The sequence below is a fragment of the Solanum dulcamara genome, chromosome 4 (genome assembly GCF_947179165.1).
Source record: "Solanum dulcamara chromosome 4, daSolDulc1.2, whole genome shotgun sequence".
NCBI classification, from domain to species: Eukaryota; Viridiplantae; Streptophyta; class Magnoliopsida; order Solanales; family Solanaceae; genus Solanum; species Solanum dulcamara.
The window spans coordinates 4214782-4237632 of NC_077240.1; the positions used below are offsets into that span (position 1 = coordinate 4214782).

Below are 22851 nucleotides of genomic sequence, written 5' to 3' on the forward strand. Positions count from 1 at the left end.
CTAAAAAATAAATTCTTGTAGCAAACTAATGACCTAAAACAAACAGAGTTTATTCTTTATTTCAAATGTCATTCTTTATTTTTAATCTGAATTCCGAAGGCCTAACATTCTTGCAAGTCTTCCTGTTGTGACCTTGTTGTCCATAATTGTTGCATGTTATTTTTGATTTTTTGAATCCATCTTCTCTCAATTGCGTGTGTCTTTTATATTTTGGCCTCCCGAGAGGTCTTTTTCCAAGTGGTGGAAGTACAACCTCCTCAAGAACGTATATTGGTACATTCCAGGTGCTTTCATATAGGAGGGAATTCATCTAAAACTGATATGTCAACAATAAATTCCCTTTTGTGTAGTAATCAGAACAATATTTTTCATAACTAGTGTGTTTTGTTGTTAAAACAGCCAAAGCATGTGAACATGGCAGCTTATCCAATTGAAATCTCCCACATATTCATGTACGTTGTTGAAGACATACCACGAATCATGTAATAACATCAAGTACTATATATACATATTCATTTGTCTCCCTAACCTATGAAAAGTAGAAGAAATATAAGCAAGAGAGATGTTAGATGTGAATTAGAAGAAAAAATATTAGCAAAAAGAAATTTACAAATACCATACTTTTAATTTCTCCGATGCAGTTTTGTTACGTTGTATAACTTTTTCATACTTTTTTCCAAGGTAAAATCCTGAAAATGTTGCCTTTGACCTGTTATTGTTATTCCATTTTTGAAAGAGTTGTCTCATGAATTTTCGGAGGTGTAAGACTGTAAGAACTTTGACATGTCTTGTTCTTGAATTGACTGATTCTGCAATGTTGGATGTCATCATCCAAATCCTATTTGCTTGAGCATAAACACGTGATAGGTATAATGTTTAATACATTTTTAGTATATTTTTGTTTCTTGCATAATACACTTTTAATACATAGTGCATACCTTTAATACAAATTAGAATTTCATTTATAGAAGCACTAGTATTGTATTCGAAAAGTCTCATCTGCTGCATCTAAGATATTAGCTGTTAGCATTGTCCCTTTGTATGCTCCTTTTAGAAAAGTTTCATCAACAACTACAATTGATCTACAATACTCCCATCCTTTTATCGATGTAAACAGAGCTACAAATAGATATAGAAAATGGTCATCCTCTGATTTGTGCAATCTTATATAAAAACCAGGGTAAGTTGCCTCTAGTATGTGAAAGTAACTTGACAACTTTGTATATGATTGAGCTGGATCACCTCGGACTAATTCAAGAGCCGCACATCATATTCCTGTAACATGTCATTTTGTATATCTCTTGGTGTGTAGTTGGATCAATACATTTGGCAATAATAATACTCCCAACAACTGTCTTGCTTGATTGTCTTTTTCGATAATGAATTATGTAGCAACAAACACGTGTGTTCCCTTTCAAAATCTCTAATAGCGAACATTTGAGATTTATTCACGCTTGAAGCGCCTAAATTTCAGCTACAGTTTTCTCCGAGGCATTGTATTGAATAGCTGTTGATTTTTTTTATTAATATACAATCAATAATATAAACTAACTTGAATTTGAGTCTTACCATGTTGAGCTTGATCTCAATGTCTTGAATTTGAAGTGTTTAAGAATGGAATGTCTTTTTAGTGCACTAATAAGGACATATTTATTTTTGTAAACTTGATCTATCTCAAAAAAAGATTGATTAAGGTTTATAATGATGCCTGGTTGTATTTCTTCTTGCTCATCAACTTCCTCATATGATCCAAAGCCAATTAACTCTAGTGCATCATCGATACCACTAAATGCATTAGAAAAGTATGAATTGTGTGTAATCCTCATATCTTCTGAAGTGTCTGAACATAATAGTGGAATTAGGGTGGAATCACTCTCCAAGTTGATCGATTCAGTTGTTGTGACACATAAAAGGTATTTTGACATATCTCTATGTTCCTTTTTTGGTTTCAACATACACTTTTACCCCCATATCGTTATGAATTTGAATTGGAGGAGACCTTTCATCAATCTTATATCTGATTTCAACTTTACTTGTTGATGTTTCTATTGGCAATTGAGTAGCAATCACAGAAAAAAGACTAGCAAATGTTAAACCGGTATTTATCAACACACCATCTGCCAAGTAATTAATATACTTGTTACTAGAATTTCATGGACCATTGAAGTAAAGAAGCACAGCTAGATTAGCCATATTTTTCTCCTGCATTTTTTTTGTTGAATTAGAAGGGAATTAGAGAATTAGACACGAATGAAACATGTAGCTAATAAAATCAGCCTTCAGTGATCTGTAGGCTACAAAAATGAATTAAACTTGAACAACAAATGTATTACACACACATTAAATTTGAATTAGAATAGAATTAAAGATGAATGAAACATGTAGCTAACAAAATCAGCCTTCAGTGATCTGTAGGCCACAAAAATGAATTAAACTTGAACAACAAATGTATTACACACACATTAAATTTGAATTAGAATAGAATTAAAGATGAATGAAACATGTAGCTAACAAAATCAGCCTCCAGTGATCTGTAGGCCACAAAAATGAATTAAACTTGAACAACAAATGTATTACACACACATTAAACTTGAATTAGAAGAGAATTAGACACAAATGAAACATGTAGCTAACAAAACCAGCCTTCAGTAATCTGTAGGCCACAAAAATGAATTAAACTTGAACAACAAATGTATTACACACACATTAAATAAGTAATCGTGATAAACATAGAAACGTAAATAAACTTTCATGTTGAATCACAACTGAATACAAATCTTGTATTGCTAATGAATTAGGCATGCAATCTAATTCAAATCTTCAAACAATTAAACATTAAACCATTCAAATCTTTAAGTAATCACATATCTCTACTCAGAAATCACAATTCTTCAACTGATTCAAATCTGCATTCACCTAAATTTCGCAATTCTTCTGCAATAACCATCAAATACACATCACTGAATTCCAAAATTGGAGTATTAATGTTGTAGAAAGTCTTGGTTGAGAAGCTGGGAAGGTAAGTATTGCCCTAATTTTTCAGAAAATCGTGGGTGTGAAGATTGGAGAGAATATTGGTGTAGCAAATTTGGAGAGAAACAGAGGAAGAGAAAATCGCGGGTGAGAGTTTTATAAGAGTAATGACTGTACTTAATTTAATTCAAACAATTTGCTATATATGGTTAAAATAATTATGTTGTTGTATGTGGTAAATATTTCTTGAATATCGTACATTTAGATAATTTACCCTTAAATTTAGAGAAAATTATATCTTGATACATAAGTGAAACTATTTATCCAAATTGGATCAAATTCAAACTATTTACCCTTAATGGATCTATGGCCAAACTATTTACGCGCTACCCCACTTTTTTTTCTTATTTCGCGCATGACGTCAATATAACATCAGTATCACAATTACGAATTAATCCTTTGTGATACTCATCAATATATTGATACCATATCGATATCATATAAGGCTAAACTTATTCGTCTTTGATATTCCGTCGATATATTTATACCCTATTGAAGAAAAAGAGCTCTTACCTCTGCACATCCCTCTATTCCAATAGAAAACGTTAGCCTTCATCCATGAGATCGGGGTATCACTACCAGTAGGGGCCCGCCGGCTTTCAAAAGACGAGTAAGGGATGGGGAGAGGGCGACTGAAAAGGAGGCTCGCATAGTTCGTAGCCATCGTTAGAGGAAAGAACTTGTATTACAAGGATTCATTAACTGTAAATCTGGCATTGCCCTGTGTAGTTGTCTGGGAGCTATGGAAGAGGAGAAAGAAAGGAAGGTATGGTGGGAGTATCATATACAATTTGGCTCTTTTTTAAGAAATAAATAAAAAACAATTAAGAAAAAACTTATTTATTAAACTCTAAATTAATAGAAAAAATATATTTTTTCATAATTTTGTTCTCTTTTTTCAATTTTTTAAAAAAATTGTATCTAAATTATGAACTTTTTAATTGTTTTTAAATTAAAATTTTGAAGAATTGAAGCATATATCAATGCCATTACAATATGTAGATATATCATAGTGGTATCATGGATGATTGAATAATCTCATTGAAGGACTAAGACAAATCTCAATAAAAATACTGTCCAGTTATTCTTTGATACTACCAGAATATATTATATTTTGATGGTATCAAGGAGGAAGAAGCAGTCCTTCAATGAAGACACTGCTCAATTACTCTTTGATACACAAATTTAAAATTAAAAAAAAGATATGAAAATAATTGAACATTTAAGGATAAATATTTTTTGGGGGGCATAGTGTTCTTTTCCCTTAAATTTAACTCATATATTAGCACTTGAAGTCGTGCTTTAACCTAACATTCAAAATTCATAAAGTTGGAATCCTATCTCCACCCTTCCCGACATATGTAATTATAAATCAAAAAATTTGTAAACCAACAGTACGGTTTCAACTGTTTAACATATACAGCACGCTGAAAAATGCATTGGCAAAGTAGATTTGAGCACGAGTGTATTCTTTCATTTTCATGGTCAGACCAGGTGATGGCTGACCCTTGCATATATGCTTCAATTACGAGTTGCGACCATGACAGGCCACCGTTTTTCATGTAAACAAAGTTTCACCTGAGTCAACACATAATATCTACCTGAAATTCAGAAAATTATGTACTTGACTCAGCATAAAATATTCTATTTTCACCAACAAGAAAAATCAACAAACACTCTGTTCGGTATGAGAAAAGATAAATACTCAGAAAAACGACCTACCTTCGGTATGGATAATAATGTTTACGTGTAGCAGTGATATGAGGTCAATAAGTTACGTAACTGCAAAGAAGAATAACTTTAGTCGTAAAGTGAGAAAAGTCATTTTCCAATATCTTATGACATGCAAACACAATAAAAATGACTTTATCAAACCAAAGTTTGGTATAGTCATATCAGATCATAAGATAATTACCATCCAATGAACTCTAGAGCAATCCTTCTAGCACTTAATTTAGGTCACCCATGAGCTTTGCAACAAGCATTTGTCTGCCCCAACACTGCTTCTGAGCAATCCACAACCATGGAAACTGCTCCTCACTCCAACCAGTATTTACAGTGTAGTTAGGCCTGATCAATAATGCCAAAGTACAGAGAAATGCAGACTCCTAGGACTCCTTTCTGCAATATTAATAAAATAAAAGATAAGCACTATCATCACTGGCACAATAAAACTAGAAAAGAAGAGAGAGAAAAGTGGGAAGAGAATAGAGCATACTTAAAGGCAGATAAAAATATCCTTAAACAGAAGAATCGAGCAAGTCAAGGACATACAGGCACTGTTTTCCATCAACCAGTTTTCTTGACAGCACACACCTAAATAGAAGTTGTAACAACCAAACTTCTTAGAATTTTTCCAAGCAAGACGAATAGACTGAGATGGTTGAAATTGAAAAAAGAAAACAACAATAGACTACATATGCATTTATTTAATCAGGACACTCCTTTCTTCTTTTGGCTAACACAGGTGAATCAAGAAATTGTTTTTGTGTGCAACTTTACTTGGACCTGACTAGTGCTGCAGTTTACCACTGAACTCTTAAATAATGTCAACAGCACTACTTCCTTAAGTTTAATCATTGACAAATACAGAATGCAATGTTATCAGGTCTAAGTAATGATGACACAGAAGGGGAAAAGTTATCCTCACACAGGGCAAAGGAAGCAACACATGCCACTTCATACTTTTGTTGTCTAATACCTCTCCAAATATTAATTTTGATGCCTTGTAAGCCACAAACTCCTTTCTCTTTTCTGTCTAATTGTGTCTCTACTACCTCATCTAAAAGTTTAAATTATTAGAGAGAGAATATTTGTACTTATCCAATTAATTCTGTATGGACTCCTTCATTCCTTTTTCATGGGTAAGCACATTAAATACTAATCTGTTAACAGATGAATACCTACTTGGATAACCATGTTGAATTGTGTGAGCATGGCATAGAAAAGCTCCCAACTGCTAGAGAAGAGAGACTTTATTTATTTGATTGTTTTAAACACTTCTCATTAACTAGATTCCCTCTAGGAAGAGACAACATTCAAACAAAGGTTTGCATCAACAATGGGAAGTTAAAAATAGCATTCTTGTTTCACTATTCAGTTGGATTAATATCAAGGATGTTCTTGAACATCATCCATACAGGACCTTCAGAAAGTAAGCCTACGACAAAAATGAATACATTGTTCAACTGAATCAAGCAGTTCATATCACCTAACGTTATTCATCCAAAGAATGAAGCCCCACTTGACTTCAAGCAAGAGGGAAGACAAATGTATACCTACACAAATTGGAAATAACACTTCCAGAACAGACAGGTACCTACCATGATCTCCAGCACTATCAGTTTAACCTGGGAAGACATCTTATCAGACCCAATGCATCCCATGGGGTCCCCCACTCTATATGATTATGATTTCAACTTAGAGAGGATATCAGTGAAAGATGCGAGAACTTCAAGTAACATATGAAAATGAAAAGAAGATACAAAAAATCACAAATGGAATGCGGACTTGTAGACATAGAGCACCTGACACTTTTTTCTTGGCAAAGAAGGCATGCCACACATCACTCTGTCACAGAAGCCATGTAAAAGCTGCCACCATAGTTCTCACTAACCAATGCCTACAAATTGAGATAAAAAGTTGATCAGGCTAGGTCACAAATTCACTGTTAAAGCAGATTCTAAACTTGAATTTGCTATTGTAAAAAAAAGGATGCTATGCATCTAAACCAATGGTTTCAAAATCAAAGACTTTCTAAGATGTCACAACATTATACTTTAACCTTTTTAAGCAAGTCTTCTGTAACCACTATCAAAAAATAGATTTTACCTACAATTAAAAATTTCATTATCATCTAAGTTTAACTGGCTTTGCAACTAAAAGCCTGCAGTTACTAATTAAAAAGGAGGAACAAAGGAAGCTATTTTGCTGCAAAGACAACTCCAACCAGAACAGTCCTGAATCATCAATGCAGTATTTAACTATTTAACTTGACACACTTATATTACAAAGGGAAAAGGAATAAACTAATTAACGTGCACAGTGAGACCATTACATACTTAAGAGGAAGAACAGAATCACCTGTGGAACCGCTTTGATAATGGACTTTGGCCCTAACTCTACCCCAAAATCAAGCTCATGAGGTGAGGATTGTCTAAGACCATATAACGAGATCATTTTTTCCTCGCACAACCGATGTGGGACTTCAACACCCCCTCGCATGCCCAGGATTGAACATTTGGAGCATGGACAATACAAGTTGGAGGCTTACATCGGGTAAACAAAGAATTGGGATGGGCGTAGCTCTGATACCAAGATGAAGTATGTTATCATCTCATCTAAAAGCTAAGTTGTTACAGAGAGCACAGTTTTATTTACTTAATTCTTTCTGCTCCGATACCATGATAGGAAATGGCCCTTGGCCAAACTCAACTCCAAAAGCTAGCTCATGAGGCGAGTATTGCCCGAGATCATATAAAGAGGCCAATATTCCCTCCCACAACCGATGTGGACTTCAACACGCTTGTTAACTGAAAGACTGGAATAATTTTCCATGCAAAATCTGTCAGCAGACCAACAGATTGGGTACTACCTATTTGCAGACTTGAAGGAGTTTTTGATAGGTTTGGCATCAAAGAGGATACTCAACATCCAACACCATTACCAGATATGGTGGGGAATTTTCTACCCATATAACAATCTAGCTGGGTAGACTTCAATAACATTTTCCAATATTCGTAAATGAAGTAACAGTATGTATTGTAACTACTGTAAGATTGTAATCGTGCACACAGCATTCTTACGAAATATCATCACCCTCATGCATTGTTACTTATTATATAAAATAAAACATGTTTGAATTGTTTACATGAAAACCAAAAGAAGTCAGCTGAATAAATGAGCACATAGTTATTCATTTAAGTCATGTTCCCAGGCCCTGAACTACACATTGGAAGTGGTTCTCCACATAGTAGAATCTTAAACAACTCTTAAGAAGTAAAACTAACCCTAGAACGATAGAACGAATCTAGAAGAAACCATATCAATTAATGGGTTAACGAGAACAGCAGGACAGCCTGCCCAGTTTTCGCAAACGTTGTTAAATCAATATCTAGAAGAAATTCTTTCAACAATGCATACAAGTCATATCATTCTTTTGGTACATGTCATAAACAAGGGAAACCAGTTTACAATGTGATATCATAGAGAGCCTGTAACTATAAGCAAAAACCATAAAGGGACCGAAACTAGTATCATGTACATAATCTTGCAAGGCAACAGCCAGCAAACATTTTTGCTTCCTACATATATAGCTAAATGTCATGATTTCCACTGAGAGTCAGAAAGACAAGTATGAGAAAAAGATTATCCGAACCATATTTTTCCCTATAACACAATATGGATACACATCTCAACAAGAAAATAACTGGAACTGTTTATGCTACCTGAAAATGAGGAAGCAAGTTGTTGTAAACTTCTATGAAAACTTTTGACCTTGCAGTTAACCTGATGTCACAATTACAATGTCAGACCCGGTCTTCATTCATCACAAATTACAAATGCATTTTCCCTGTTAAACTTCCCATGTTTACTTTTGCTACTGCTCGCAGTAAAAGAGGTAAATAGTATTATTTTAAATTTAAAAAAAAAACAATGCAAAAGGAATCCAAAACATCCAAACAACAAAGATATCGATGAGATGTTCATCATTGTGCTAGACAAGGTATTTACCAAAAGCACCAGAAAAAATGACAAAGAAGAGGAAGAAGTTGAAAAGACAGCTTTCAAGAGTCCCTCCAGTTAATCTTCCTCACCAGCTGTTGTGGGGAATGTTGCCATGTTTGAAGGTAAACAACAGGAGAAGCCCTTCTTCCTGTGTTAATACTTACATTTCTGGCAATAACAACAACATACTTCTTATTATTTATTTATTGAGGCAGAGTACCACAAAAGGTCGTTTGGTGGGTGAGGGAGAAGAAAGAAATTCATATTAAATATATCAATGTCAGAAAGGACATGTATGAAGGAGTCATCACTAACATGAGAATAATAGTAGGAGATACAAATACAAAGAGTTTCTCGTAACAGTGAGTTCACACTAGGGATCAACATTGAGCCCCGACTTGTTTATCCTAGTTATGGTTGAGCTAACCAACACAATATAAAATGAGGTCCCATGGTGGATGCTATTTGCTGATCATATTGTGTGAACCAACAAAACAAGTGTCAACCAAAAGCATGAACTATGGAGAAGCATTATAGAGAGTAAAGATCTTTAAAAAAAATAGAAGTAAAACTGAATATATGCACCAAGTTTAGTCAGAAGAGCGAAATTGAGGTGAGACTAGACGAAATCGTAGTGCAAAAATACAAACAATTTAGACATAAAGGCTTGTTGTTTCAAGAGAATGGAATAATAAATGAAGATAATACTCATAAAAATAAAATTGGATGGTTGAAATGGAAATGTGTTACCGAGCGGCCAAAGTGAATGGTAAGTTCTTCAGAAACTATAAGACCGACAATGCTATATGATAGTAAATGTTAGGTTGCTTAAGTCCGAGAGGCGGATTCTTAAGATGAATGTGCGTTCATACAAGATTTGTTAAAAATAAAAATGGTCACACTCGCCAAAATGTGCAAATAGCATGCAATGAAGATAAAATGAGAGAAGGTCACTCGAGATGCTGTCATGTGTCGACCTATAGATGCACCAGTACGTAGGTGTGCAACTATGATGAGTGAGGATGTTAAAACGAGGGTAGACCTAAAATCACATGGAAGGAAGTCGTCGCGAAAGACCAACAATTTCTTGGAATCAATGGAGAATTAGCTAAAGATAGGGTATAATTGAAGAAAAAATTCCATATAGATAATATCTACTAGATGGGAATAGGTTTTAGACTTGTTAGAGAACTTCTAATAACATTGATTATTATTATTGCTATTATTATTATTATATATATTTAGTTTATCTTTTACTTATATTTTTATTTGGTATGATGTCATTTGGTATGATGATGACATGAGTTGAGCTTAAATAGAAATGTGAGGATTCATATAGCCAACCCCAAGTTATTTGGGATTGAGGTGTAGTCGTCGTTGTAGTACAGAAAAGACCGCAAGTCTCTACCAGTCTGTGTCCTTCAAAATTTTACTTGAGAAGTCTTATCAAAATATTTACTTGGAAAACTACACTTAGTGGCTGTCTAATTTCCTCATCACCCTGGGTTCTGCATGTATAAAACACACCACATTGAGTTTCTACTTCAAGATTCCAAAGATGAAAGGAATACAATAGCATCAAAAAAGATTTAAGATCACACAGAGGAATGAAAATACAGAAGCACGTGCCAAGAAAATAGATGTGCTCAAGAAAATGAACGCATACTGCAGGTAAGTTCAGTCTCTGGTACATACCTTCTTAAAAGGCAAGAACAAGTATAAACCTCTTCAATATCAGTTGAAATTTTTAATTTTAGATACTGCTTGATAAGCTCGCTTAAGAAACTAACAGCCTCGACCCATCCGTCAGTGCCGACATCAGGGAGAATATAAATCTGAGACATAGTCCTCTGCAATATAGAGGATAACTGTTTCCTTGCCCCTGCGCTTTGATACATCTCTCCCAAAACGCACAAAATCTGACAATTGCTGGCTTTGAATATGTCAATCCATTCAGGTGGATTTCCAACCCACAAATCAATGCTTGAAATAGAAGGACTACAGTTCTGATTATTAGCACAGACCAAGGAAGCATCTAGTGAAGATTCATTGTTCCTGTGTGCAGGAAGGAGTTCAAGTATATCTGCCCTCAACTCCTCAGGTAATTCCTGAAAAACCGAGGTGTCTACTTGACTTAGAGAAGAGGGCATTAGACTGATACCTCCTGAGACAAGAGCATTAATAACCACATCCATATTTGGTACACTAGCATCAGACAGTGTCCCACTTTTCATATCAGCAAAAAGCTTATTAGGATAAGAGACCGCTTGGATTTCCTCTTCATTATGCTGATGCTCCAATTATAGTCACCAGAATCAACACCATGAAGTTGTAGAAACAAGATAAACCTCATCATCAACATTAAACAAGGAGAAACAATAAGCCAGCCCAAGTAGAGGAGAAAAACTGAAGATACCTCATGAGCAGCAAAAACTTCATCCTGTGCAGCAGGGCAAACAGAAGATATGTTTTCTTTTTCTGATACACCTAATTTAAAAGATATGAGAATTGAGGCAAAAGCTTATAACAAAACGGTATATATGTATAAGCTAATTGGGTTAACCAACTGCCTTCTGTAATTTAAAGGAATGCATCCTTACCTTTGCTTCTCTTTTCAGTAATAAAATGAGCCAATTTTCCATCATACATGTCATTAATTTCTGAAAAGACCTCAGGAGGAAGAGACTCTATTACTCCTATATCAAGCTCGTTCATAGGAGGAAGAGTTCCTCTCTGTCCAAAACCAGCAGCACCGGAGGGCGACGTTGCAGTCATTTCAATGAAAGGTGTACTTGAATCACCCTGCAACTGAGCCTGGCGTTCATGAACACTGTTTTTACCGTTATCTGCCATATCAGAGAAGCAGATCGAACTCAGACTCATCCTGTCTTTAGTGGAAAATGAACTCAATAAAAGTTTAGGCGATACTTTTTAGTTAAGAACTTGTTGAAAACACAGAATCGATGTTGGAATAAGTTGACATGAAGAAACAACATAAGACCATCATACTAACTTTTTAACAGAAGCATTAAAAAAGATATTCCATATCCATCAGTGCTGCTGAGATAAAAATCCCATTGAGTTGCTCATGTTGTAGACAGAGAAAGGAAACAATTATGATGTCCTCAAGTATTTCTTAGGACACGCAAATTAAAGAGATTCCTATAAAAGGTATACCACCTTTCATGTGCTAGAACACGGCCAATGCAAGGAACCACAACAGAGTTTCAGTACCAGTTTAAGTGTGTTAGAAATACTTCTATCAAGTAATAGGCATGACTGGAGGCAATAAATATTTGGACAAGCCAATGAAAATAAGTGAAGAAGTCAAACCTGCATCAGCACCTTTCTCATGACTACTGCTTCTGTTTTGGTAATTGGTCTTAGCAGAGGCAGCAGTGAGCCAAGATCTGATGGAGCATCTCTCTTTCCCTGGATTTATGTCAATGAAATTAGTAGAAAAACAGTTCATAAATGGCATACTGTCGTCATCATAACTGGCATAGAGAGAGATATAAAACGTGAAGAAAAGACCTTGCTTGGAACTATCCGCAGTTTCAAGCTTTGAGACCTGCAATCCCATGCCTCGTATGTCCTCCACATCTGCACAGCGATTGTCAAAACAGCATTTATATTAGAAGAAGAAACAGGGTAGACTACAAGTCATACTGAGATCACACTGGGTATGTATTTGTTGTTGCTGAACAAAGATATGGTTGACGTGGAAGAAAAATCTAAGTTTGTTACTCTAAATTCATTTGGTCCAAAGGGAATTCTAACATCCTTAGAGAAAATTTTTGGTCTGCAATGTTCAAAATTCACCGTGAGTTGATTGATTCTGATACATCTAACAATTTAGAAAAAAGAAACGCCGCTAATGCAGAAACCAAAGAACATCAAAAATGCACTTAAAAGTTTCATCAGCATCAGAGCTGCACCAGTATATTTTTAGTTCCCCTTTAGGCTATACATAAGGTTTTTGAAGTTTCAGGCAATAGCATTCTCTGACAGGTCTCAAGCCCAACTCAAAAAAAAAACATACTGTAACATTCTTGGGTAATAAAACAGAAACTCCCTATTGAAGGGAAAGAAAAAAAGGCTTTTCTGAGCTCTATTCACCATCCTAACACTTGGGACTCTAATATGAAATAGCTAAAACACGAATCTCAAGATTTTTTGGTTAACATGACTCTGAAAGACAAATCTTGTTTCTTGCAATAATTTGGCTAAAATCATGAAAAACAAGTGGTCGAGCTTCTGCATGTGAGGAAACGTGCATCTTTGCTCTTCACCATTTCTCCCTCTTTGTTAAGCTTATCAGCACAGAAATATCAGTAGAGAAAAGTTTGTCTGTGTCAATACACAAAAACTATATCAAAGAGCGAAAATACAATGACATTACCTCAGCCCTAAAGAAGGTTGCGGACTTACGATTATTATTCTTACTCTTCCAAAAATCAAATGGGGGACAGAAGTGGAAGAAGCATAAGAAACAAGAAGCATAGGATGCTCAAAGGATTGGCTCAGTGTTTTCCTTAATAACATCATGTATCAAATGGATTAGTTTACTGAAAGTTGCTCAGATATGGAATGTCACACACAAAAGCTGATACTCCGTCCCAAATTGATATGACCTATTTTGTTTATTTAAGTTTAATATGACTTCATCTGCTGAGAATTAAATCAAGTACTAGAACTATATGAAAAACAATACAGTTCGATATTTTCCCATTTCATATGACAAAAAATATTTAAGAATTACAGTCAAAAAATCTTTGTTCGACTTCCAAAGCAGATCAGATAATCATTTTGGCACAGATGTATCAAGATAAAAAACAAAACTAGGAAACAAGAAGGATAATGCAGATTAAAATCACAACAAAAGCCCATAAGTGTGAATGTGAAGTGAATTGGTGGTCCCAAAGAACAAAGGTAAGCACACTATTCACATTGAAATGACATTGAGATTAGCTAAAATTTCTTAAGATAATCCATTTCCATTTTGGAATTCACCCTAGAAATAAATCACCTAGTGTTTTTTTGTCTTTGCTGGAATTTGAACCTGATCTTCAAGGTTCACGCCCAGTTCATTGAACCACTAGGCCACACACTTGGGTGCGGTTTTAAACCCTTATTTTGAAGAGTAACATTCACATAGGGAAAGCAATTACCCACGTGTGAAGTCGTAAAAAGCTGTGAAACAATTCTCTCAAGCACATCAACACTATCTGTTGCCATTGGCACCTACAAGTGGCACAATGCAATTAAAGGAAAATAGAAATTTCTTCAATTAAAAAACATAGAGAACAAGGTTATCACAGAAAATATTATACCGTGACAGAATGGCTCAAGTTATCACATACACCACAGCCCAAATACTTTACTGGCTCCCCTGCATCACCCTTTCTTTTCTTTATCTGTATTGATAAATATAGGTGCAAAAGCAGCATGAGAACCAACTATACGACTACTTTATACTAAATGAACTATAATCTCAATATAAATAATGGTTTCATAAAGCAAAAAACAGAGAGAGACCTTTAAGGTAAACTTCCTCCCTATCACTCCACATCCCTGCAAACGTAATGAAACCTCCTTGCAAAGGTTTAACAGAAAATGTTGTACCTGAATTGAGGTGGTGTTTAGTGTCAATAAGCATTAGTACAAATGGCCAAAACAACAACGATATTTAGTGGAGATCTAACGTCTTTCAGATCCTTGAACCTCACGCCCCAGTTAACATCTGCACCAATGGATTTGCTTTCCTGCAAACGTTATCGAGAGGTTTATATATTTGGCTTGAACACGCATGACTGATTATAAACAAAATGACAAACTTCATGATGCAGATTCGTGAAGCATGTAACTAGTATCTGCTTCCTTTTGACAGACACTAGAACAGCTTTTTAAGACCTCTACAGAAATACGATGCAAGTGTATATGTCCTACTTACTACATTCGAAACGGAACCAAAACTTGCTCTGAAAATACATAAATATATACGCGCGCGCACACAGTACCACTTGAGGGACTGCTTATATCAGCACCAGAATCAATGACGCAAGTTAGAAGCAACAAGCAGCACAGGAGGCAAAATAATAACTCATCAATCATTAAGCAAGAGCCCGTTTGGATTGGCTTATAAGTTACTTATAAGCTGTTTTCAGCTTTTTTGAGTGTTTGGCTGTCCAACTTAAAGTCATTTTGTGCTTAAAATAAGTCACAATAAATAATTGGGTTTGTTTGGATGGACTTATTTGAAGCAACTTATAAGTTGAAAATAGCTTATAACTAAAAAAAAAATAAGTTGGGCTGCACCTACTTATTTTTTTAAAACTTATAAGCAGTTTTCAACTCATAAGTTACTTAAAATAAGTCCATCCAAATTCCAAACAGGCTCCAAGTCTCCAATATTCAAAAAAATAACAGTGAAATAAAGGAGTCAATGGGAGTTCGCGAGTCAGTTGTGTGAATGACAAAAATCCAAAAGAAAGCCTACAAATAAAAGCGATACAGTAAGATATTCTGTGTTGATCCTAACCTGTATCATGCCAACCAACCGATCATCTATCCCTCTACTATAGTTCCATAGCATACTGCCAGTTTTAGAACCAAAGTCCCTCTGGAGAGTTTCCTGGAAACACGACAAATGAGTGGGAATATATATAGTCCAATATTGAGTATAATGCATGTCAACCCAAAACATGGCAGGCCACATATATAAAATCATTCTTTGTGCCACCACGATTGGTGTATCGATAAGTATCATATAAAGGAGAGAAGCATCCCACTCGTCCGGCTGAATAACAGCAAAAAAATTATGAAAGTATTCACAAATAAGAAATCGCTTCTTTAATCAGTAAGACAAGTCTTGAGCTATTCTAAGAAAAGATAACTAATCAACGAACAAACAAGTGTTGTAATGTGTTCGACATACTTCTCAAAAGAAACAACCCCCATGCCAATAAGGGATTTCTTAAGCACTAATTAAGTAATAGTTTCCACAAGACGAGATATTCTCATTTCATCGAATGATCATACATTTGGAAACATTTTAACCATGAGTTTAACAAAACATCATTAGCTGAAATAAACTCCAGGAGCTGAGTAAGCCAAATAGGTGTAAATGTTGTCTTAAATAAACAATATATCCGCTATTTCATCAGCTCTAGTTAATGAAGGTTCCAAGGATGCTTAACTTTACATGGGCAGGAATGTGCCCATGAAACTGGGGAACAAGTGACAAAGAGGACTCTGACTCAAGCAGACAGCATGAATAACAAACCTCAATTTTCTTTGATAGCTATCCAGTTGAGATTACCTGTTAAATGTGAAACCCTTTTTCACAAGAAATGGAAAATATAGTTTCATGGAGAGCTTTGGATGGAGAAGGCAAATAAACAAGAAGATTAATCCACCAAATAACAACAACCCCCACTGGCCTAGGTATCAAACAACACTACACCACCACAACTCCCTCCCTCCTTCCATAGCGTAGGAAGATCGGAATAATTCAACAAGTGTCGTCCATGCTAGACTGCAATCCTTGGTTTCCAAGGTTGTCACTCCAGCTCCTAAACGTTAGGCCACCCGGCTTGACAGAAATTCTTCTTAGGAACTCTTAAAAACACACACCTTAATACAATTTGCAGTACCTTCCTGGTACTAGCTTTGATAAAACACCATTATCTTATTATTTTTTAAAACAAATACTGTAGCAAGAGATTCAATGATTCATCATGAAGTATTCTTGTAGTGTTTTTTCAAGCGTGAAATGTATCTGAGAGAAACCAGATCAAAAGAGATGCAAAAGAGTGCTTGTTGTACACAAACTATAACGAGATAGAAAATCAAAACCGCAAGAGCAATCACCAATATATTGCAGAAGGAAACAAATACTAAACAATGAGAACCTTGGAAATCATACGCAGCTGCCCACAAGTTGTGATTTGTCTCCTGTTCAACTTCTCTTCCAACACATGACCGATTCCAGGAAGTGCTTTTACTGGAAGTTCACACAGGTGCTCCTCCACCTAATATAGCCAACAAGATAAATCAGGACAATAAAATCACAATAATTATTTTAATTCTCTAAAATGATCTTCAAGCCTTTGTTTTCCTCTGTTGCCACTACATGCAGTAGACACTAAAATATTAAGATGATCAAAAAGGGAGTTAATCAGCGAAGATCTAAACAAGAGAAATGTCTTTGATATTGAATAGTATCTGTGATGGGATAAAACTAAGTGATCAAAATAGCCCTTTTCTGGGACTAATCCTTAATAAAATATCCGCAGATTGTTTTTCTTTTATAAAAGGTAATAAGAAAGTTGTAATTTATTAAAAAAACATTAGTAAAATAATTCACGGATTCATGTTGATTTCCATCTAACACCAGATTCTTGCAGCGGAAAAGGTTATTATGCTTGACCAGGATCGACATAAACAAAGTGAAACAAAAAGAGCATCATGTGGCAATGGAGAAACATCTCACGTGGCAAGGGCATGGAGAAGCCCCGGCAGAAACTTCGCTTTATGAAAGTGGAGCCTATAAAATCTGATTTCACTTGCAGTCATGCCCTTTCTAGAAGTACATGCAAATTCACAATGCATGGTCATCAGGTAAGAAGAGATTTACTACAAATAGTTAAAGAGAAGGCAATGACATGTAACCAATAAAGATGTAGCTGCAAAATATAATTTGTGATACGGTAGAAGATGCACATATTTAGATGACAAAGATCAAGACATAAGTTTTCCCCCCTCTTCATACATCAAAAAGTCAGCTCGAAATAAGCTACCTTCTCGGCAGGGATGTAACACTGCCCGTCTGGTTTTGCAATCCTAGTAGCAAGCCGCGCCATAAGCATATTCTCAGCAATACCAGCACTAGCAGTACAGCCTGTCGCATCAAGAATCTCATCTCTGATCACTGAGACAAAAGCTTGAATTTCCTCTACTCCAGAATCAGTGGCATCTAAAAATGCTTCGTCACAACTTACGGCCTGCATTCAGTAGCAATTATCAATCAAGAGATAAGAACATCGTGAAATTGTTCAACAAGCAGTTTTGAGGCCATACCTGCACTTTGTTGCAGTACTTGTGCAATATGTTATAAAACCGATCAGCAACCTGAAAATGAAATCAGATTTTATAGGACTCGATATCCAAATACAAAAGAATCCAATTAAAAGGGGAAAAAGAACAAGATGAAGAAACTGAAATATCATAACCACCTCCTCATAAGCCTCGAAGTCATAAGAAAGAATGACTAGGTGAGGGCAACGTGACTTGGCATCTCTGACAAACATTCCAGCCTTAACTCCTATGAGAAAAAAACTTGAATGACAATCAAATTTCAAACACAGGATGATATTTAAGAAAAGGTTGGATTACTGACTGAAAGACTGACCATAACCCCTAGCAGGATAATTGGCTGAAGATATTTCTGCTGTTCCGCGTGGATTATCTGAATGGCAAATGGCAACAGGTTTATCCTTCAACTCGGGGCGATTTCTAATGACCACAGACACAAAAAAGCAATCCTGAACAAGTAAAGTTGAACTGATTGTTTTAGCACAGAGAATAATCAACAGAGACGGGTAGAATGTCATATATATGATCAAAGAGGGTGAGCCGGAAAAGGAGACAGAACATAGACGCAGTCATAAAAACATAAAGAGGACAAGTCGAGTTTTCAGACCATCGAAGCAGAAATTACCATATCCACATGAATAATCATTGTCTTATTTGCTGTTGCTGAAGAACTAGGGCCTGAACTTATGCATCTAAACCCACCAGGGGAGCTAGGAAATCATTTACGATACCGGTTTCTCCAGGTGCCAATGAAATGCAACCTAGAATGCTGAAGACAAAAGCACCCGAGGAATATGTCAACCACTTTGTCACTAGGCGCTTTTAGTATTTAATATGCAATTACTTATCAATGTGCACATACATTTATGAATATATTAGTTATACAATGCAATAGCTTCAAATAAACAAATTCAAAATAACAGATCCACAAGCAAAAGCAGGTAATTTCTTCACATCAGAAGGCCCCAGAAAATCTGATGCCAAGAATTTAGTAGAAGTAATATAAGCAACACAATATCTAGGTATGAGTTGGCTGTTGATTCTTGATATTCGGTTTCTCAATTGAAAAAAAGAATTGAGATTAGATCTTCCACAATCTTGAAAGGTCCATCATTGTGTCATCCCAGATCCAGTAACAGCAGAAGCAAAAGCATAAAGTAAGTTGATAATGGTCAATCATTAAAGGAAATTATAACCCAAAAAAAGAAGGTTGCTATGAGCATGTGGATCTCCTTTTGGCAATTATTGAAAAAAAGAAAACCAACGTCATATTCACCTTTAACATGTTTTTCTTTATGATCTCAGCCTTCTCTATCCTTTGAGCAAAAGCTTTTTGCACATGAAAAGCCCCTCTTTGGTGCCCTATTATGGTAAAAATAACATATCCTGGCATTTCACTTATCAAAGGTGTTGGAGATACATAACATCCCACAAGTTATCAGTGTGTGTATATACTATATCCCACGTCGTTTGTATAAAGGGCATCCCGGGGAGTTCATCTTAAGTTACTCGACCCATTGCCTCAAAGTCCAGGTTGGATGTTTAGTCCAACACATCTATCAAAATCGACTTCATAAGCCCATTTCCATACTTACAAGTCCGAATCGAAATTTACATGTGAACTCCAAAAAACAGGTTATATTTGCGGAGAGGTGTTGTAATATGTGACGATAATTAACTTAACAATAATAACAATATAAACTAACTTTCTAACGCCAACACTCAACACTTAAGCAAAAAGGAAAAAGAAAAATGAACTTGAGAGTAGAGATTGTTCATTACAATCATTTTTTATTTTTTATTTTTTAATTTATTTATTTATTTATTTTTTGGGGGGGAGGGGGGCTGGAAGATAAATACAAGATGTTCTAGCAAAGCCAATGTCAAGATAGCCACGTGTGTACCTTGAAGTAATTTTCCACAAAATTAGCATCAACTAGAGTTGAATGTCGCTGATTAGGAGACCTAGGAATCTTTAAATTTGATGGGGCCGTGTTAACAGGATCACTCATCCAGTCGCTACAAACTGATGCATCGTTATGAGGACTGAAAGGTGCTGAAAATGGAGCTTGGCTTCCATCTCCACTTGCAGCATCACTCAGTTCTTGCATTGCCATGCTACAACTTGACTCTTCGATTCTATCTACATTGTAGTTTGCTTGCATTAGATCTTTAGATTCTAGAGCACGAGGCTCCAAATCTTCTGCAGATTGCGACTCTTCAAAGGATACAGGATCTTCAATTGGTCCAGAATATGACAATGGGCTCTCAACTCTAGATGTGGCTTGGACAGTTGAACATGTTGTCATATCATCATAAATAGCAATGTTTTTTGTGAAGAAAGCAGATAGCTTAGGCTGGTTATTAACTTCACTTGCAAGCTGATCAAGCTGATAAGGAACCCCTGAAAACAACAAAACAATGATAGAAAAGCTAATAAGTAAACAAGCAGTCAACTTGCTCGTTTGCATTAAAAATCAAGTCATAGAAATATAAACTTACAATTCAGAAGCTTCTTTGCAGAGACAGAATCCAACACCCATGTGGGTTTGACTACTGGAAGTCCCCTGCTAAAGGACCTATATGAAATTCAGACAAAACTTAGACGAAAATACTTTTATTTTCAACAGAGATACAAAAAATAGGAAACTGATGAACTTGGTTTTACAACTGACCTTAAATTCTGGACCTTACTGTCAGGAAGATTACTACAGATTATATGAGTAACACGACGCCTAGAAAAATAATTTTCAAAACGGCCTCCATGCTTCAACATATATCCTCGAAGTTCCTGGATAGATATTGTTGAAATCAATAAACTACAAGAGAAGCAACCTAATCTTCCATATGAGAAAATCCAGTGAGGTACGGAAAAGAATATGATAGCTATATAGTCAAGGTATTGATTACAATGATGATGGATGTTTGTACACGGGTTTACATGCAGATTGAATGAACTCTTCTTACAAGTAAGAATACAAGTAATTGTTTGTTTCGCCAATTCAAAAGTTAGAGAAGTTTTTTATTGATGAAACAGTATTCGACATCATTCATTATTCGATTCAGGATCTTTTAAGTTGTCAATCTTCAAGCAATCATATCAGATTAATCCCCGGCAAGAAAATCACATGAAATAGACCAGAAAGAAACCATAATGTACTAAACCTGACTGGAAGGAACCGTGTATCCATCAACAAAAATGGATACGCCCTGAAATATAGGTTTTGAAGAACTTGGACCACTGAGAGAAGTGCTTGATGCCTCCACCTCAAACTGCTCGTGAAGCTTCTGATTCTTCACGGCCATGTAACTACAGCAAAGTTGTCAAAAGCCACAATAAGAATATCAGGAAGTCATCACCAAGAACAAGTCATAAAGCATACACTATACGCATCAAATCAGAGAGGAGAGGTGCATTTATGAAGTAAATTGTGCAAGAAGTAAATTGACCATATAGAGGAGACATATGAAGTGAAACTCTAAAAATAATCCATAAAAATCAATCAACAATACCCAAAACCAACTAGTTGGCCTCACCTATAAAAACACTCTATATTCGTGCCTTTCTATGTGGACTCGTTTCATTCCAAGAATTAACGTCTATAAAGTAGCAAGAACAATATTTCTTGATGATCAACAAATTCCACTGGTTAAACTTTCTTGAAGATCGTCTATTCGAAATTAACTCAAAGGAAAACCATTCAAATATTTAAGATGATGTACAGCACCAAGAACAAGTCAAATAGCATACACTATGCACATCAAAACAGACTATCAGAGAGGAGGGGTGCATTTATGAAGTAGATTGTGCAAGAAGTGAACTAGCCCATATAGAGGAAGACATATGAAGTGAAACTCTAAAAACAGTCCATAAAAAATCAATCAACTATACCCAAAATCAAATAGTAAGCCTCACCGACAAAAATACTCTATATTAATTCCATTCTAAGCAGACTCGTTTCATTCCAAGCATTGACGTCAATAAAGTAATAAGAATAATATTTCTTGATGATCAACACCAACTTTCTTGATGATCATCTATTCGAAATCAACTCAGGGGAGAACTGTTCAAATATTCAAGATAGTGTACACAACGTTCAAAAATTCCCAAAATCAATCCAAACTAAGTAAAGAAAGAAGAAGAATAAACCTTCCGAAATTGGAGAAAGGTGAACTATAGAAGGCAGGACGAGAAGCAGAACGAGAATTGGCACCCCAGGCCATGCCTAGGGTCTTTTGACTCGCCTTCTTCTTCTTGTTGCTTTGATTGCTGCTGTTACTGCGATTTGAATTTGAGGTTCGTTTAGAATTGGAACCGGAATTAGCAGAGCGTGAGGGTTCCATGCTCGTCTCCGATTTCTGGGAGTTGAGACGCAGAAGAGTTGCGCAATTTCTAAAATGAAGCGGGAAATATATGCAAGCAAGGGATCATTTATAAACACACGGATCTTAAGGAGGAATCGGGTCGGTTAACCCAAAACATTTTTATTTTTTGATGGAGAGGGTGAATTTAAAACATTTTTTTGTTATTTGTTATATTTTTTTTATTGTTTTCTTCTTCTTTACCTGATGTGTTGCTTGCACCTGAACCAAGGGTCTTTCGAAAATAGTTTTTTTACCTCCACGAAGTAGTGTTAAGGTCTATGTACATTCTATCATCTCCATATCTCACTTGTGGAATTTCACTAGGTATATTTTTGTTGTTGTTGACTCTATCATTAGGGTTGCTTATCAAGCGTATAATTATGCTTGACGGGTTCGCTTATCGGGTATTAATTTTTAAATTATTAATATGCTAGCCAATAAATAAGATATCGATTGGTTCAGGATCGTGCTATAAATTATCAGTCGATGTATTGGGTCAATCATTTCATGCTCATTTCTTTCCGTTTCACTCACAAATATACTGATCTTTCAGCAAACAAAACAATTTTCTAGCTTTATTTAAGTTAACAAATATATAGTTATTACTCACAATGAGAAATACATGAAAAA

At 35.5% G+C, this 22851-nt stretch overlaps 1 pseudogene across 1 annotated transcript; it reads right to left on the reverse strand.

Annotated features, from left to right (window-relative positions):
- Window positions 1-4177: 4177 nt before the first annotated feature.
- LOC129885602 (DNA repair protein REV1-like) lies at window positions 4178-22271 on the reverse strand (annotated as a pseudogene). Its single transcript, XR_008766092.1, has 27 exons — window positions 22007-22271; window positions 21022-21166; window positions 20532-20647; window positions 20359-20435; window positions 19761-20260; window positions 18482-18625; window positions 18173-18305; window positions 17997-18085; window positions 17842-17892; window positions 17562-17765; window positions 16674-16793; window positions 15302-15394; window positions 14466-14525; window positions 14299-14385; window positions 14094-14177; window positions 13932-14004; window positions 12295-12363; window positions 12094-12192; window positions 11361-11606; window positions 11177-11247; window positions 10456-11048; window positions 8481-8541; window positions 6561-6655; window positions 5252-5349; window positions 4949-5154; window positions 4752-4815; window positions 4178-4630 (listed from the first exon to the last, which is right to left on the reverse strand). The product of XR_008766092.1 is annotated as a DNA repair protein REV1-like (transcript).
- Window positions 22272-22851: the final 580 nt, after the last annotated feature.